Genomic DNA, 19,185 nt, shown 5'->3' with positions numbered 1-19,185 from the left:
AGACATTTTTCAGATTTCTGGAGAGAGAGAATGGGATGAATAGTTGGAAAGTTTAGGGATTTGATCTATTCCTTCAGATGAGGCTAAGTTACTTAGGTGTCAGACTAGGAGAGTCGATCCCCAGGATCTATTTCAGCACAGATTTTGATTTTAAAGCCCACCAGACTCCGTTTTGCCTGGGCTTGGTGTCCGATGGACTGCATTTGGTCAGTGTGGGTACACTGACATCAAATGGTGCAGGACCACTGGTCTTGGACTGCACAGGTTTGCTGGGATCTGACTTGGCCCCAGAACTTCCTGCCAGACAGAAAGGAAAAGAGAAAGTTGGGGCGGGAGAGCGGCACTCAGGAGGTATCCCTGAGGATCCCTGGTCTACCTGCTTCAGTCAGCGGAAGTGGAATCTTCCTGCTTCCCTGTGTGGGTTGCTTGCTCTGGGTGATGCTTTTGGGTCAGACTCAATCACCGACTTGGCCTAGAATTCACCAGGATCCCCTTGGCTCTTTGGAACGGGGCAAGATTTGGTACCAACCCAAACAGTCTTATAGCTCCATCTCTCCCAGCTCATCCTCCCTCAAATCCAGATACCCCAGCCACTAAGAATGATCTCTATGACCCTGACAGACCATTTTGAAGGCGCTAAAAGCAGAAAAGCACAGCTTTGACAATTGGGGTTTTCCATCTTCTGCGAAAGGAGCCTGGACCATCCAGGACAGGCTCCCCCCATTCGTTGCGTTTCCAGGACTTGGATCTGTCGAATAAAAGACCACGCACGGTTCAATTAAAGTAATAAGAGCAATTTTCCTTGAGAGGCTTTTTCCTTCTTCCGTTATTTCTAATGTATTTTTTTAATCTTTAATTTTTCTTCTCTGCGTAACGAAGACATCTAGTGTAGTAGTAGTAGTTAAAAATAGGGACTCTTGTCTGTCCACCTGAGCTCGGATCCTGCCTCTGTCACTTGTTAGCTGTGGGGACCTTGAGCAAGTTCCCTACTTGTCTGTGCCACAGGTTCCTTATCTGTAAAGTGGAGATGTTAATAGCGTCTGCCTTGGCATGTAGCATGTGCTCAGTAAGTGCTAGCTGTTGTTCATAAATTATCATGAAATTCGGGAATTCCTTTCATAGCTTGAGCCTCTGGAATGTATCACATTACAGAATTGCAAAACTGTCATGATTTTTCTAACAAATGAGTTTTATCAGCATACAGGAGGCTATGGTGAAGGGGTTGAAAGAATTGCCCTAGAAGACATTCTAATTGAGGAGAAAGACCTAGAAGAGTGAAACAATGAAAGCAAATGAGTATTTAAAAAACACTGCTTCTTAAAGAACTGAGAGTTCTGAGATTTACTGAGCACCATACTCACACTTGCCAGTGAAACTTGAGACATCAGATCAATGAAGCCCTGACATGATAGAGGGTAACAACTTTAAGATGATGAGGCACCCTTCTTGAGAGAGATTAATTATGTACTTGGTGATCGTTTTGTGGTTTGCCAGAGCTATTAGGCACGTCTGCCGCTGAGCCTGCCTGCTTAAATCTGGGCAGCGTGAAGGTTGCCGGATTGCTGCTCTTTCAGCCTGGGAAAGGGATGGTGCCCGCTGTCCGGAGCAGTGAAGACCTCACCCCCTAACGCAGCCACCTCCCTTCCTAGCTCTGGAATGTTGTCGGATAGGTTTGCTCAGACGTGTAGCCATTGTGGATTACTCTTCAGACCTCAAGGTAGCGATTTAGTCCTGCCTGGCTAGCTGTCCACAGCCCTTGCTGATTGATATGGGTTGGGATGTGAACCAGAGCACAAGAGGAAAGCTGTGGGTTTTGAGGTTAGGGTCATTGATTTCATTTACACTCTCTAGCCCCACTCCCCCTTTTATCACTGTTCCTTTTGGTTTGAGGCCTTGTTTTAATATCTGCACCAATTTGAGAAAGAAGGCTTTGTGTCATACATAGCTGGGGTGGGGGATGGACAAGTCCCTTGGTGTATGGTGCGGGGGGGGGGGGTGTCTTTTTTTTTTTTATTTTTTTTTTTTTATAGTACTTGGGACTCCAGAGCTCCAGCTAGCCCCATTCTGAATAGACTGGGCTCCTCAAGGCATGATTTCCTTTCAAGGGGGAGAGTATAAGCTTGGCATAGGATGTTTTCTTTCTTCACAAACTGAATTCCCAGCGGCGCTCAGTGCTAACCACCAGGGTGCTTAGTTTTCTGTATTTCAATAATTTACCATTCTGCTTATTCAGAGACACTCAACGAAAATGGCTATGAGTTCAGAATCTTTTTTTGCTGGTCCTGACTCTCCTGAGGCTCTTGCATTCTGTTGCTTTATACCTGGCCATTATTTTATTTTATTTTTATTTTTTTAAAGATTTTATTTACTTATTTATTTGAGAGAGAGAATGAGAGAGAGAGAGAGCATGAGAGGGGGGAGGGTCAGAGGGAGAAGCAGACTCCCCGCTGAGCAGGGAGCCGGATGCGGGACTCGATCCTGGGACTCCAGGATCATGACCTGAGCCGAAGGCAGTCGCCTAACCAACTGAGCCACCCAGGCGCCCTCTGGCCATTATTTTAAAAGGAAAGAAGAGTCCTGGAATCTCAGGAGCCATCCTTGCTTCTCCTGCACCCCTCACATCCAAATGGCACTGAGTCTTGGTGTTGATTTGATCTTTTTAAAGATTTGATTTATTTATTTGATGGAGAGAGACAGCAAGAGAGGGAACACAAGCAGGGGGAGTGGGAGAGGGAGAAACAGACTTCCCGCTGAGCAGGGAGCCCGGTGTAGGACTTAATCCCAGGACCCTGGGATCATGACCGGAGCCGAGGTCAGGCGCTTAATGACTGAGCCATGCAGGCGCCCCATGATTTGCTCACTTTAGTACCTCCCAACTCTCACTTCTTCTCACCATCCCTACCATCACTGCTTGACTTCAGGTTTCATCTGGACCACTGTGTACCGGCATCTTCTCCTGGGGCTCCTTACTTCCAACCTTTTTTTTTTTTTTAAAGATTTATTTATTAGAGAGAGAGAGAGAGAGGTGGCACGAGGGGAGGGGCAGAGGGAGAGGGAGCAGACTCTGCGCTGAGCATGGAGCCCGACATGGGGCTCAGTCCCACAACCCTGAGATTATGCTCCAAGCTAAAACCAAGAGTCGGACACCTAACCCACTGAGCCACCCAGGCGCTTCTCCTTGCTTCCAATCTTGACCCCTGAAATGGTTCTCAGACCAGCTCCTCAGGCTGTCTGTAGTCAGTGGTCGATTTTATTTTGTTAATTTCCAATCAGTCACACCAATGCAAGTGGCCTTATTAAGGCATGACTCCTATCTGGGTTGAAGCACATGCAGCGCCCCACTAAGTTGACCTCACACAAGCTGGTCTCTGTGCTCTTCAACATGATGAGCCCATTGATCACAAACCTGGATGTTGCTGCAGTGTTGAGCTGCTATAAACGTTTCTTGAGTACTCCTCAGTTTTTGTTTTTTTTTTTAAAGATTTTATTTATTTGAGAGAGAGAGAATGAGAGATAGAGAGCACGAGAGGGAAGAGGGTCAGAGGGAGAAGCAGACTCCCCGCTGAGCAGGGAGCCGGATGCGGGACTCGATCCCGGGACTCCAGGATCATGACCTGAGCCGAAGGCAGTCGCTTAACCAACTGAGCCACCCAGGCGCCCACTCAGTTTTTGTACTTACCTTGTTGTGGACCAGTAACAAACAGCTTATGGGCAGGCACTGGGTTGCCGACCCACCTTGAGCAGCACTGCCCTAGACTGTTTCCAGAATGGGCAAGTCCAGAATCACGACTCTGATCATGTTATTCTCCTGCTTAAGAATTCTTTAGTAGTTCTTCATAGCTTTCGGGGTCAAGTCCAAATTCTAGAGCATGGGTCTTGATTGTTCTGTCTCCTCTCTCACCTGCTCAGTGTTCTCCCTCCTCCCAGTTGGCTGAGTTTGGAACTTTTAAACTCAGTCCTGGTTTCCCTGTCTCCGTAACAAGCTTTCCTGTCTCTTTTCCCTCTAGGTGAGATGATTCTGTGGGCTTCCATAGATCTTGTGCACAAATGTCCTAGCACTTAGGTTGTTTTTTGTTTGTTTCGCTTGTTTTTTTTTATTTTTAAGATTTTATTTGAGAGAGAGGGAGAGAGCAAGAGAGAGCATGAACAGGGGCGGGGGAAGGGGCAGAGAGAGAGGGAGAAGGGGCTTCCTGCTGACCATGACCATGACCATGACCATGACCACGACCACGACCACGACCACGACCAGAGCCTAACTGACTGAGCCACCCAGTCACCCCTGTTTTGTTTTGTTTTGTTTTTCCGTTTAGACCGTAAGCTCCTTGAGGACAGAAACCCACCAAAGGGAGGGGAAGATAATCAGTTCTTAGGTGCTGAGACACGGGCAATGTGATCACAGAAAACAGGCATTTGACTTTAGATTGGGAACGTGAAAACATGGTAGTTTCCACATCGTGTAAGTTGAAATGTACGCTTTCACTATTACAGAGCTTGATTTTAACATTTAATATTAGAGTTGGGCCTTAATTGAATTGTATAATTGTATATATCCACAGTATATGGTGTTTTTGTTTGTTTTTGTTTCTTAATGAGTGCTTTAAAGAGCACTTAACAAGCAAATAGACGTGTAACTCTATTGCCCTGTAATTCTGTGCTCAAAAATAGGAAAAGACTCTACACTGTGCTTTTGAAATGTCAAAAATCTTAGGCCATTAAAATAGTCTTCTATCTGCAAACTTACATCCAATGCTTTTATATTTCATAGTTTGTGTTTCTCAAGAATCTTTCTTCCAAGGAACTCAAAATGCATGCCTATTTTATCTTCCAGCAACTAGTAATCAGTAGATATTAAACGTTTTAACTTTTCAAAGTATGTTCGAGTTGGAGAATTGAAGCAAAGAGAACCGATTATTAGATTAGGGTCACAGTGTCGGATGAAAGGGCTCGGCTGAACTCCCTTAAATTCACCTCGGCCCTTTCTGTTCGTGAAATTGTGACTTACAAAACGTTCACATCAAACATTCTCCATGGAAGAGGAGGGAGCTGAAAGTTTTCTTTCCAACAAATGGCTTTTGGTGTGGATTCACTCTCGATATGCATAGAAGACCCTGTAATAAGATAGAAGTAGTTTGAACTGCTGAAAGCATTTGCCTAGAAGACGGGAAAGCCAGAAGTTTTCTGCTGCTGCCTTTCGGTGGTGGTGGTTTCTAAGGACCTTTTAATGATTTGGCTTTTTTTAGATCAGCCAGTGAAGTGCCCCCAGCTCCCCTTCATCCTCTGCAAAGCCTGCGGGCTGCTACAGTGCTTTTGTTCAGAGACAGAATTGAACTTCAGGTATCCTGCCGAGATCCTAGGACTAAATCAGTCCTCCCTTTTATGAGGTTTTCAGAAACTGCTGTTCTAACTTCCAGTAAAATCTCAAACATGTGCTTTCTGCTTTATGACAAGTAAGAAGTATAGTAATTGAAAGTTGCTTGAGTGCTGTTATTCTCGAGTGAAACCCTGTAATGGAAACTTTTGTTCTGTGGCATCCATGATTAAAAGCAAACATAAATTTTCTGCCGCTTGCTGGTCATAACTCTTGGACCAGATATACAGTGTATTTTTGTATGAACTATACTTAAGAAGATCCTTTTTGAAAAAACCATTTATGCTTAAAATCCAGCGTTCCTTTCTGTTACATCTATCACCTACTCCCCATTGTATTATTTCAATGCAGACACCAGTCACAGGTAAATTCAAGTAATATTTCTACAGTTAAGAATGCTTTTATCTCAGATCCTTGTTGAATAATCGTAAAACAGGGTGTGGTGCGTTTTGCTCTTCTAGGGATAGGGTTTCCCTCTTTGTTTTCCTACGAGAATTTTATCCAGATGAATCGGTTGTATAGTTTTTGTCTTTTTTTGGTCAGTATGCCAGGGATAAAAATCTGAATGGATGTAGTCTGCTTAAAATCAGAAGATGTTGCCTTTTATCCCCTTTAAATGTGATCAGGTCAAGACAGTTTTCTTTTGATCCTGGTGGCTCACAGCACAGCTGCCTCATCTGTTAGTCATTTTTCAGGGTTTGATGTGAAATATACAGATTGGGCAGAACAACCTGTGATGGGGAAAAATCACAGTGTTACCCTCTGAGCTCGGAATGATCTTGAATGTAGCATTTTCTCCGCTTTGGGCCCCGGGCTTGGCTGCAGCTTAAAAAAGCGTTTATACCCACGGATCTTCACAAATTCTCCCTTATTAGGAGCGAACGTTTAGAATCTTTTGCACAGTGGGTAAGAGTATGGGCTCTGGGTCTGGGTTTCCCGGTTTGAATCACACCTATGTCACTCTTGAGCAATGTGATTTTGGTGCAAGCTACCTGACTTGTGTGTCTCTAGGTCCTGGTCATTAAAATGGAGATAGTAGTATCCACCTTATAGGGTTGTCGTTAAGAGTTAAATGAGTTAATATCCGAAAAGTATTTAAAACAGTGCCAAGTGCATAGTAAATGCCTTTTAAATGTTTACCCCAGGCGCTTGGATATTTCAGTCCCTATGTTTTTTTTTTTTTTTAAGATTTTATTTATTTATTTGAGAGAGAGAGAGAATGAGAGATAGAGAGCACGAGAGGGAAGAGGGTCAGAGGGAGAAGCAGACTCCCCGCTGAGCAGGGAGCCCGATGCGGGACTCGATCCCAGGACTCCAGGATCCTGACCTGAGCCGAAGGCAGTCGCTGAACCAACTGAGCCACCCAGGCGCCCTTTCAGTCCCTATGTTATGGCTATTCAGATTGCAGGAGAGGAAAATTCTCAGCGTTTATTTCTTTGTATCACTCCTACCCTCAGCATTCTCTTACGCTTAGCACCTAGACTCTTTGCATCTAGTGGCCCGTCATGTAATCTTGCTTCTCCTCTGTTTCTTACTAAGACAGCGATAATTACTGGTCAGTTGTTGATTTGATGACACATTAATGTCTTTGGTTATGGGTAGGATTCTAGACCATCTCTTTGACTGCTTGCTCAGTTTTCCTGAGCAGATGCCAATTTCACTTTTGAGCCGGGAGGGGGTAGCGGAGTCTGATCTCTGTCGATTTCTCCTGCCATTTATTTATTTTTTGACTTTTATGGAAAACTTCAAACATCACACTGGTAGGGAAAATAGCACAGTGAGCCCCTATGTACCCAGCACCCAGATGGCAGTATCACCAACTCAGGTACACCCTCTCTCTGTCCCCTTCATTGGATTACTTTGAAGCGGCTCCCAGGCAATGTAGCATTTCCTTCATAAACATTTCACTAAGTACCTCTTTTAAAAAAATCACAGTATTGGGGTACCTGGGTGGCTCAGTCGTTAAGCGTCTGCCTTCGGCTCAGGTCATGGTCCCAGGGTCCTGGGATCAAGCCCCGCATCGGGCTCCCAGCTCCGCGGGAAGCCTGCTTCTCCCTCTCCCACTCCCCCTGCTTGTGTTCCCTCTCTCGCTGTGTCTCTCTCTGTCAAATAAATAAAATCTTTAAAAAAAAAAATCACAATATCATATCATACCTTAAAAAAAATCTAGTAATCCCTTAATATCGGCAAATACAAGTCAGTATTCAAATTTCTCTGATCATCTCATAATTTTTTTTTACAGTTATTTGTTTGAATCCAGGTAAGTTCTACACATTGCATTTGGTAGCTATGTCTCTAAAGTCTCCTTAAACCTTAAGTTTCTCCTTCCACTTAAATTTTCTCTGGGTCTGCCCTCTTGCCACATTCCCAACCCCTTTTTATCCATATTTCCCCCCTTAATCTATAAAGGTCTATAGAATATTGACTCTTGGGTTCACAAGTATCCTAGGCTGTTGTCGCTGAGAAGTCCAGGTATTGATCACCTTGTAGGTCCGGGTGGCTCAAATGCAGTTTTCTAGACGGGCTGCCCTTCTCCATCTGTCCACTCTGCTTCTCTCTGTGGGGGCCCTAGACCTCCAGCAGGCTGCTCTCATACTGACGTGAGGGCCACCACAGCTCTGGGTTTGCTTCCTGTCCTCTCAGAACCCCAGCAGAAGGAGGCCAGCTTGGTCACCCTCCCGTCCCAGGACCAGTCACTATAGCCAGGGTATGTAATATTCTGATTGGCCAAGCCTAAGTCATATCCACACCTGTATAGCGGGAGGGTGAGGTCACAAACCAAGTGGACTGAGCATCAGGAAAGTGGTGGGAGGGGCTTACCAAGGAAAATGAGAGTGTGTTACCAGGGGGAGGGGACAAGAATGAACTGTAGATGCCCACTCGAGTCATCTGTGCTAACCCCATGGCAGTGTGCCTGGCAAGTGGTCAGCCTCTGTTGGAGCATTTCTAGTGACCATGAAGTACCATCTCCTTAGAAGGCCATTCTGACATCAGCCATTCTCTCCTAGGGGATTGGCCAGCCCATAAAGGACTGTAGACAACTCTTCTCTCTCTGAAATGGAAGATTCTTTTGGTCCTTTGGCCATTTCTCATATGAAATGGGTTCAGGTTTCATTCCGATCCTGGCCATTTGTATCTGAGCCCTGTCCGAGATTGTCTGGGACCTCTCTTAAAGAGTCCCCAAACCTGAACACAGACACCAGGGTGGTCTGCCCTAAGCACAAAGGGTCAGCTTATTACCTCCTTTGTTGTAGATATTATCTAAACTTACATCATCATAGTTTGAGATTGCATTAGCTTTTCTGACTATCACATTACACTGGGTTGACTCACTGACCTTTTTGTCAACCAAAACTCCAAAGTTTTTTTCATCAGTTTTATACCTGAACAAATGAGAACACAGTCCCAAATCTAACAGTTATCCTCAAGAATAAGTTTACTTAGGTGCGCCTGGGTGGCTCAGTTGGTTAAGCATCTGCCTTTGGCTCAGGTCATGATTCCGGGCTCCCGGGATCGAGCCCCAAGGTGAGCTCCCTGCTCAGCGGGGGGTCTGCTTCTCCCTCTCCCTCTGCCCCTCCTCCCTGCTTGTGTTCTCTCTCTTTCTCTCTCAAATAAATAAATAAATTTTTATTTTTTTTAAAGATTTTATTCATTTATTTGACAGAGACACAGTGAGAGAGAACACAAGCAGGGGGAGAGGGAGAAGCAGGCTTCTCGCTGAGCTGGGAGCCCGGTGTAGAGCTTGATCCCAGGACCCTGGGACAATGACCTGAGCCGAAGGCAGACACTTAATGACTGAGCCACCCAGGCGCCCCATAAATAAATTTTTAAAGAAAGAATAAGTTTACTTAGATTTGATCATTTTCTGCAGTCTGTCAAGATCTTTTTGCTATATCAGATTGCTTGCTATAACTTAGATATTTGCCGTTTCCCTTTCAAGGAAAGATAGTCTGAAGTGATTTCTGTTTAGTGAACCCATGCTTGCTTCTAAATTGATCATTTCTTTTCCGAAGTGTGTGTTTAATAACTGTAATAAGCTGTAGGGTCTGTTGAAGGGTTGATGTCGACTTCACCGATCTGTTGTTTTGCAGAATCTCCCCCTTTTTGCCCATTTGAACGTCAGTGCTCCTTCCATCTGGTAGCTGCTGGTGAAGAAATCATTGCTGGGGTTGGGTAATCTTGGGGGCACATTTTCTCCCTTGAGGATGTAATTCATACCTTACCGGTGGAGAGTTTCCAGGTCGGCTGGGCCTATATTTGTTTCCTGCAGAGGACACTATAGGAAGAGCTGTGGCCAGACACCCCATTAGTATGTAGTTGGGAGCACCCTGTTTGTTCAGGATGTCCAGATTCTGCCCTTTCTGAAGGTTGTGTGGCAGCACTGGCTGCTTCGTCCCCAGCCCAATACCTCCCTCCCTGCACTGTCTCATTAGGGCACTAATAGAGCCTGAGGGAGTCTTTTCCTTAATGCCATTGGGCTCAGGCAGGATGAGAATCTGGCTGGCTCATTAAGTGTGGCATTTTGTTTCAAAATTAGCAAGAGACAGGAAACTAGCTACAAAGCAACCTAGTTTCCTTGTGCAGATAGATTTTTAATATTTGACTTTTTAGGATGAATTACTCCGTTTATTTTGAAAATTTTACCCTATTTTAAAATGGACTTGTTTTCTTACCCAGGTATATTTGCCTACTTAAGGTGACGCATAAACCTGTTCTACTCTTTGCAGTGTGGCACCTAAGAATTTGGAAATTTCACATTAGGCACAAGGATGAGTTGAAATTAAATGCCTTAAAACACTTTTCCTGGGGGAAATCACTTTCCCAAATGTGCAGAGAAGGTTGCTGGCTTCAGCCCTCGGATGCATTGTTTTTACTTTTACAAATGTGCTTAATAGTAAAATACCACTTAATACCACTTGAACATATTCTCTTTCATTTGGAGCTGTGGGGAGTATTAATTTGCAGCGACTGTGGTGGGACGCTCTAGTTTTGAAGCGCTTTTCGAAGCAAGGCCTTCCTGTGAAGGCTTAGTGACTTTTTCTGAGGTCATCGGAGCCTAGTTTTTGGTTGATAAAACCGCGGAGAAAATAGTTACCATGCGAGTCCGGATTCCTGGAACAAAACATGGTGTGCCTTCACCAGGAGCCTGGGGTTTGTTGGTGTGCATCTATCGCACAAATTATGGTTTCACTGCTGTTCACATTACAAAGCCATTTATATTCCTTTACTCGGTGTAGACTTAAACACCATTTTTCCACTTACTAACTTTTTCCCATTTGCAAGAGAAAGCCAGCATTTCATTTTTTAGTTATAAAAATAATCCTCTTTCTAGAGATAATCACTAACAGTGTCTTACATATTCTTCCAGAAAAAGAGACATATCCTGCATATATGAACGTATATGCTTACATATTTTTTACACAGGTAGATTTAGCATTTGAAATTAATTTTTGTTTTGTGAAAGGACAGTGTCTTCACATGTTAAATAAAATTTCAAATAAAACGAAGGACGTGCAGGGGTAAGGAAGTCTCCCTACCGCTGCTGACGGTAGCTTGCCTCCCTTAGGGTGGCCACCGTGATCAGTCTTGTATTTCTTTTCAGGGGTGTTTTGTGCATATACACGCATGTACATATGTGTGTGTCCCTGATACACACATACTTTTTTTTAAGCCAGGCCTTTTTTATTTTTTTGTTTTTAAAGATGGTATCCGTTCATTTTGAGAGAGAGAAAGAGCGAGCACACGAACGGGGGGAGGGGCAGATGGAGAGGGAGAAGCATATTCCCCTTGATCCCAGGACCCTGGGGACCATGAGCCACTCAGGTGCCCCTAAGCCAAGCCTTTTTTTTTTTTTTTTTTAAGATTTTATTTATTTGACAGAGAGAGACACAGTGAGAGAGGGAACACAAGCAGGGGGAGTGGGAGAGGGAGAAGCAGACTGCCTCCCTTGGTACTGAACCCAACACAGAGACAAGGAACAGAATCCTCCCAAACACCACTGTCCCTAGAAGGGAAATGGCTTAGCCTGACATGTTCACGGAATATGGTGGGCTTTGAAAGCAGCTTTCTCTGTCCTCGGAGAGGGGCCCCTTCTAGAATGGACATAAAGCCCTGAGAAGACAATGTGTGTGGAATTTCCACTGTGTGCCCTGCCATTTGGTTAAATTAAGAGGTTTATTCTCTGAGCTGTCATTCTTCCCTTCCAAGTATTCGGATTTATACAGGGACAAAAGACTTCCCCATGCCGGGCACTGGTATTATGCTGTGTCTTTTGTGGTGACTAGTACTAGGCAACTTGTATTTAATATCAGTTTTTATTTGCTGAGTGTGCTGCACTTTTAGAAAATCCATCACCCCCAGAATCCACAGTTATGAAATAGATAAAGTAAGGGATTATGTCTGTTATTTTTATTACGGAAGGATCTTCATTTTATTAGGCTGAACTGTTTTAGATTGTGACCTCCTAAGAGATGTTCAAAAAGTGATTTCTTCCACTTGGGGAAAAAAACTCCTTTACAACATCTTTGGGATACATCTGTTGTTTGAGAAAAATGTACAAATATTGCATCAAAAGTCATCATATCAAATGTCACACACAGCTTTTCCCCTTCCCTTGAACATTCCTTACTCATTTCTAGAAGAGGCAGCTGAGAAAACTTATAACTCATTCAGTTGTAGGTTCGTGGATGCAAGTTGCTTACAAAAAATCAAAAGGTTGCCATGGGAATTATATAGGTTTATTATATAGATAAATAGTTAATAGAAATTACGAAAGGCAAACTTTGCAAAGATCTAGTGACCTTTAAAAGGGAATTTGATTTAAGAAGGGAAAGGGAATGAGTGTTAGTTTAGAAGTGAGAATATTTTCTGAGCACTTCGTCCTAAATGAGGATTAAATAAATGTACATCCTATAGGTTAGAGCAAAACTGGAATGATTGTTGCCTCACCTTATCTTCATGAAGGTATCCTTTTAAGCTGTGTAATAATACTAAGACATTGGAAACACTAAATGTTCATTATGGAATGGTTAAGTAATTACAGTCTCAGAATCATGTTGAACTGCTATTAAAAATGGAGTTAATGACCTTTGCTGGAACATAGAACTATACTTCAGATATTGTATTCAAAAAAAGATGCCAAATTATACAGATACCATGATTAGAGTATAACACTGTTTAAACAGATGTATAAGAAGAAAGCTTGAAGTAAATACCCCAAATTGCTTATCATTATGTTAGGGTAGTGGTGTCTATGGTGGTGGGTCTCTGATTTACAAATGCTCTCAATGTAATCACTTTTGTAATGAAAACATATGTGAAGAAAAGAATGGTGCTCTTGCCTGAAAAAGTGTGCATCTAGTTTGTGAATGCTTTGTTTTAGCATAGGGTTTTTTACCCCCTTTTATCTTGTTGGCAGTTTAGTGGCATTTTCAGAAGTTGAGCAAGTGACCTTGCTCACCATCGCATCTTACTGAGCAAAGTAACATGGAGGAAAAGAATGAGCTTGTGGCAACCTACTTCAAGAAAGCTTTCCTTGAAAGTGACCTTTTCAAATGAGGGGGAGGGTAGTCCAGTGGATTAAGAGAGAAAGATTCTGGATATAAATAACCATGTGGGAATGAAGGGGAAAGTTGAGAAGGAGCAAGTTCATTTGATCCAGCTCCAGAAAGAATAAGGACCAACAAGGACCAAGTACTCGGTGGAGAGGGTAGAGAGAGAAAGGTGGTAGAGAGACCTCTGTTTGGAAACTGATGAGTGAGGGAGGCTCCCCATGCTCAGGGAGAACATTGTTACCTTTTATAAGGAAAACAAAAGTTCCTTTGGCAGGTGGTCAGGAGAATACATTTCAGGTGATTTGGATTTGGAGGGGCGATTTCATGCGTGAAGACTCTGGGAAGCTGGCTGCTTACACAGTAATGGTGGCCTCTCTCAGGGTTTGGGCTTGGAATGAGAAAAGAAGGTCTGGATTCCGGACGTGCCAGGTAGTAAGAAACAGATGCCTTCATACCAAAGAGGCCAAACTCGAACCCAAGAACCTCATTGTGAGCCAGGTTGCAGAAATGCATTTTCTAACGTGCTTCATTAGATCATGTAGAAGAAACCCTGGGTTAATGGCTTCTGTTTGTGAAATAAAGGAAAAGAAATGTCTCTGGGAATTTTCCACTACTGTATAGTGTTGGGAAGAGGGGGAGCAATGACAGGGACTAAGAGGCTCCCAAGCTGGATTTCTCACTTAGTATGCGCTCATATTACAAAATCAAGCCTGCGCTTTTCGTCGCTTTGTGTTGACACTGGCCAGCCTTGGTCAGTCTTGTTTGCCTCAGGCAGTGTTGGGATGCAGAGAAATTAGTGACTAAGTCCCTGCTCTCAAAGGCATTTTTAATTTTGATTTGTATGTGTGTGTGTACATGCATATGTATATATATGTATGTGTGCATATGTATATGGGTATATATATTATGCATATAAACACACATTTATATATGAACTTAGAGTCTCTATTGGATGCTGTTTGGTGAGTTGATTCTAATAGGGATGGGCTTGCCAACAGAAGCTTCAAGAACTGAGTCAGACAGCTGTGACCTAGTCAGACAGCAGCCAGAGAGGCTGACCCCTCTTGTGGATGACCTGGCTCAGACCTTTCTCTCTTATCCTCTAGGAGGATAGGGCAAGGTACTCTGATCTTTCCAAGTCCGTTTCCCCATCTGTAACACGGGAAGGATAGTAGTACCTACCTTGTAGGGCCACTGTGGAGGTTTGAGATGACGAAGAATTTAAAAAGCCCTCAGCATGGTAGATGGCCCATGGCAGCTGGTCCGGAGGTGGTGACTGTTGAGTGTTCTGTCCGACCAGACCAGAATGTTGCTGAGGACAGGGCCTCTCTGCCCTTCATCATTATGTTATTCATCCTTTATCCATTTGGTATAACTTATTAGTGAATATTAGGCACAAATATTTATTGGAAGAAAGAATGAAGAGGTTGGGACTAAGAATCGAAGAGTTGGCAGGAGTCGGGTAGAAAGAATGGATTTCCAAGCATAAAGGCAAGTCGCAAAGTTAAACAGAGACGTACATTCTTCTGTATATATTTGTGCTTGAATCATAATTAAACAAATGTTCTTATTATATAACATTGGGCAGTGGGGTCTTTGGATGTGAAACTGGAAAGGATGTTGGGGATTATGTAGCAGCTCCCTTCCTTTACAGCTGAGGAAGCTGAGGCCTGGCGCGAACGCAGCCACATTGCTGACCAGCCTCTAGGTTCCAGGTCTCCTACTGCTGGGTCTGTGATATTCCTTGATATTCTTCCTGGTAGCACTTTAAAAAATGGTCAGCAGCGTCCGCAGGACATTGCCAAATTTTGCTTGTAGCCCAGAGAGATAAGCATCCTGAAAAGAGGGAAATGCCACAGTCCTATTTTTCTCGAGTGATTTTGTGGATCTTGGCCTCTAGACAGACGGACTGCGATTTTCCCGGTCCTAGGAGCCTGTGCCTGAGAGCTGAGCCACTTTCCTGTGGAAGGGCTGGGGTCAGGCCCGGGGTGCCGGTCAGACCTCCCCTGAGGAAAGCCTCAAGTGGCTGTAACTCATCGCTGAAAAAACAAACACGTTACTTCACCGAACAACAGCACTGAGCACTTAAGAAGGGGATTAGCAAGGCTGAAATATGGGAGATGTAAAGAAAGGAATTTAAAAGGAGCCAGGTGTTTCGATTTGTGAGTCCAGGCTGATGAGGTTCCTAAGTGTGAAAGAGAAATTCCATTCGGGTGACTCGGCGGCCACAGTATTTTTTCCTGTTGGGCCAGCGGGGAAGGGAGAGGGGGCATGTTATCTTGGGGCCTGTCCAGGCAGCTAGCGCCCTTCCCGTGTTGAGGGATCACTGGGACCTGAACCCCGGGTACCTTGCCACGGGGCCTGGGGTCGCGGGAACCTGCCCTGTGTCTCCAGGAGGTCATTCCGACCTGAGCAGGAGGATGGAAGCTGGAGTAGAGAAGAGCCCAGTCAGCACAGAGCAGCCCTCCCCTGGACACACACTTGGCTGCAGCCTCGAGTTTGGAAAGGGGGCTGCTGGGCCAGACCAGCTATTGCACTAGAGGGAGAATTTAGATGTCCTGAACCTTCGGGGTGGGAATCATTCCTCAAGCCAGTTCTTATTAATGCATCATCTTGGTGTGCTTTAAAATACTTTCAGGAACCCAGCACAGTCTTCTGGAAGCGGTGCTTTGCAGTTTGCTCTCCAAAGAGGTGATGTGGCACGGAGCCGTGGTGACCGTGTGTGTGCTCGCGGTCACCTCCCTCCCCGGGGACCACGCACAGAGCTTGTTGTATTCGTGTTTCTGCTTTATGACATCGCATTCAACACAGACTGTCGATTCAGTAACATTGAACTTACGACCACAGCAGTATAACCCGTATCTGAGCGAAGCTTATCTTTCTCCTTAGGATACGACACAGGCTTCTTGCACTCAGGAACACTGGACAGCACTTCAGCATGATGCTTGGGGGCCATTTTAAACAGTGAGATCACCCACAGAAAGCACAGAAATGCGAAAAATGTGGCACTAAACAGACCATGCAAGGGACACTTGTTTATAGGATGAGCTGAAGCAAGAAGGCCGCATGCTGCCTAGTTTGACCTCTGCTGGGACACGTGTGGCAGGCAGGTGACTCAGATTTTTCACCAGTGCATGTCTGTGAATGACCACAAAGGCACCACTAGATCAATTTGAGGGTTACAGATAAATTTGAGCAAGTAGGCAAATTTACAAATACGGAATTCATGAATAATGATTGACCGAACCCATTTTTCCAGTATATGATGCTAAACACACAAAGCAGCCTTTGTAATTTAATTGTGCTTGGCTTTAGGGCCCACGCCTTCAGCAGGTTCCTTTATTCCCACTACCTTTTTTAATTGTGGGGTTATAAAAAAAAATGAGAAAATACAAATTTGCAAAAAGGAAACATGCTCAGGATCATCCAGATTCCGCCAACCAGAGGTCATGATTTCTGACATTTTGGTGCCTGTCTTTCTGGAGTTTTTTCTATGCAAATGTATACCTGTCATCTGTACTCTCACGTTTTATAGATATCTGTGCATAAATATGTTTAAAACAAAATTAGGGGGCGCCTGGCTGGCTTAGTTGGTGAAGCGTGCAACTCTTGATCTTGAGGTTGTGAGTTCGAGCCCCACATTGGGTGTAGAGATTACTTAAAAATAAAATCTTATTTATTTGAGAGAGAGAGCACGAGAGGGGGAGAGGGGCAGAGAGAGAGGGAAAAGCAGACTCCCTGCCGAGCAGGGAGCCCCACACAGGGCTTGAACCCTGGACCTCAAGACCACGACCCGGGCCAAAGGCATACGCCCAACCAACTGAGCACCTTAAAAATAAAAATAAAATAAAATCTTAAAAAAATTAATATCATACCATACTCGCTATTACACAATCTGCATTTTGCAGTTGGTTCCTCATTGCTGGAGCCTAGCATGAGAGGGGGGAGGGGGAGTAAAGGGTGAGGGATGAGGCTGGATGGACAAGTAGGGAGCAGAAGGTGAAGGGGCTTTAGGGTGCAGGACTGTGTCCTGATGGGAGCCACTGTTGCGTTCTAAGAAGGGACCTTCCATAATCAGATTAGATAACCATCGTGACCATGTAGACAATGGACTTGAGGGAAAGAAAGAGACCACAGCCACGCTGTCCAATAGCTTCTAGCCATGTGTGACATCGAGGACCTTGAAATGCGGCTAGTCCTGACTGAGATGTGCCGTGTTAAATATATACCAGATGTCAGAATGGTACCAAGAAAAGAATGTAAGCTATCTCATTAATACTTTTTTTTTTAATCAATGCATATTGGAATGATAATCTTTTGGCTGTGTTGGGTTAAGTAAGATATATTATCAAAACTAATTTCACCAGGCTCTTTCCACTTTTTAGTGGCTACTAAAAAGCTTTAAATTGCAGGTAGATTGCTGTGATAAACCCCATCATAAGTTGAAAATATCGTAAGTTGAAAATGCTTTTAATACACTTAATCTGCCAAACGTCATAGCCGAGCCGAGCCTACCTTAAACATGCTCAGAACACTACATTAGGCTACAGTTGGGCAAAATCATCGAACACCAAGCCTGTTTTATTTTTTTAAAGATTTTATTTATTTATTTGACAGAGAGAGAGACAGCGAGAGCGGGAACACAAGCAGGGGGAGTGGGAGAGGGAGAAGCAGGCTCCCCGCTGAGCAGGGAGCCCAGTGCGGGGCTCGATCCCAGGACCCTGGGATCATGACCTGAGCCGAAGGCAGATGCTTAACAACTGAGCCACCCAGGCGCCCCAAGCCTGTTTTGTAATAAAGTGTTGACTATCTCTTGTAATCGATTAAATACTCTACTGAAAGTAAAAACCAATGGTTGTATGAGTGCAGAATAGTTTTAAGTGTATTGGTTTGTTCATCCCGGTGATCGCATGGCCAGCTGGGAGTTGAGGCTCGTTGCCTCTGTCCCGCCTCATGAGAGAGGATGCACCCCATATCGGCAGCCCAGGAAAAGACCCAAATTCAAAATCTGAAGTACGATTTCCGCTGAATGTGTATCGCTTTCGCACCGTTGTAAAGTTGAGAAATCAAACCACGGTTAAGGCGGAACCGTCCGCATTTCTCATGGACAACATTGGACCGAGGGGGAAAGATGGTGAGGGAGCTACACAGGACAGTGGGGAAGGGACGGGAGGGAGGGAGTGGGTCTGAGAAGCATTTGGAGATACAACCCTTGGCCGTGTCCTGGCTTTGGAGGCTGCTGTGGACCGAAGACAGACCGTGGAGGCACTGCAGGCTCTGTTCCAGACCACTGCCATAAAGCGAGTCAAATGAATTCTTTCATTTCCCAATGCATATAAAAGTTATGTCTGTACTATACTGTAGTCTGTTAAGTGTGCGATAGCATGTCTAAAAAATGTACATACCTTAATTAAAAATACTTTATTACTAAAAAATGCAAACCCTATCTGAGCTTTCGGTGAGTTATAATCTTTTTGCTGGTGGAAGGTCTTGTTGATAGCTGTGGACTGATCAGGGTGCTGGTTGCTGAAGGCTGGGGCAACTGTGGCCATTTCTTAAAATAAGACCACCATGAAGTTTGCTGCATCGATTGACCCTTCCTTTCAAGAACGATCTCTCTGTAGCCCGTGATGCTGTTTGATAGCATTTGATCCACAGTAGAGCTTCTTTCAAAACTGGAGTCCATCCTCTCAAACACTGCCACTGCTTTAGTAACCAACCTTCTGTAATATTCTAAATCCTTTGGTGTCATTTCAACAGTCTTCACAGTATCTTCACCAGGAGTAGATTCCATCTCAAGAAACCACTTTCTTTGCTCATCCATAAGAAGCAGCTCTTCATCCAGTTGATAAAAACTTAACGCTTTATCATGAGATTGCAGCAATTCAAATATACTGATATTGGAAAAGTTTGAAATACTGCAAGAATTGCCAAAATCTGACACAGAGATACAAAGTGAGCAGATGCTTTTGGAAAAATGGCGCTGTAGACTTGTTCAGCACAGGCTTGCCACAAACCTTCATTATTAAAAAACGCACCATCTGTAAAGCACAGTCAGGTGAAGCACAATAAAACAAGGCATGCCTGTATTTATGTCCTCCCAAATGTATGTGTGGAAGCCTTAGCCCCCAGTGTGATGGCGTTTGGAGATGGGGCCTTCAGGAGGTAATTAGGTTTCCATGAGGTCACGAGATGGGGCCCTCATCATGGAATCAGTGCCCTTATGAGGAGATGAGAGCTTGCTCTCCCCACACCCGCATGTGA

At 44.3% G+C, this 19,185-nt stretch overlaps 1 protein-coding gene and 1 long non-coding RNA gene across 4 annotated transcripts in view; one reads left to right on the top strand and one right to left on the bottom strand.

Annotated features, from left to right (window-relative positions):
* NXN (nucleoredoxin) overlaps nucleotides 1–19,185 on the top strand; it is a 149,541-nt gene that overhangs the window by 3,577 nt on the left and 126,779 nt on the right. The gene's annotated exons all lie outside the window — the stretch shown is intronic.
* LOC141370381 (uncharacterized) lies at nucleotides 5,738–8,195 on the bottom strand. The gene is made up of 2 exons (XR_012374375.1): nucleotides 7,852–8,195; nucleotides 5,738–6,099 (listed from the first exon to the last, which is right to left on the bottom strand). It is a non-coding gene; the product is annotated as an uncharacterized lncRNA (long non-coding RNA).

This window comes from Callorhinus ursinus, unplaced genomic scaffold (assembly GCF_003265705.2).
Source record: "Callorhinus ursinus isolate GAN/ISIS: 27379988/994484 unplaced genomic scaffold, GSC_fseal_2.0 scaffold34, whole genome shotgun sequence".
Lineage (NCBI taxonomy): Eukaryota > Metazoa > Chordata > Mammalia > Carnivora > Otariidae > Callorhinus > Callorhinus ursinus.
The sequence above is the reverse complement of the archived record's forward strand: the minus strand, read 5'-3'. Positions and strand labels throughout refer to the sequence as shown.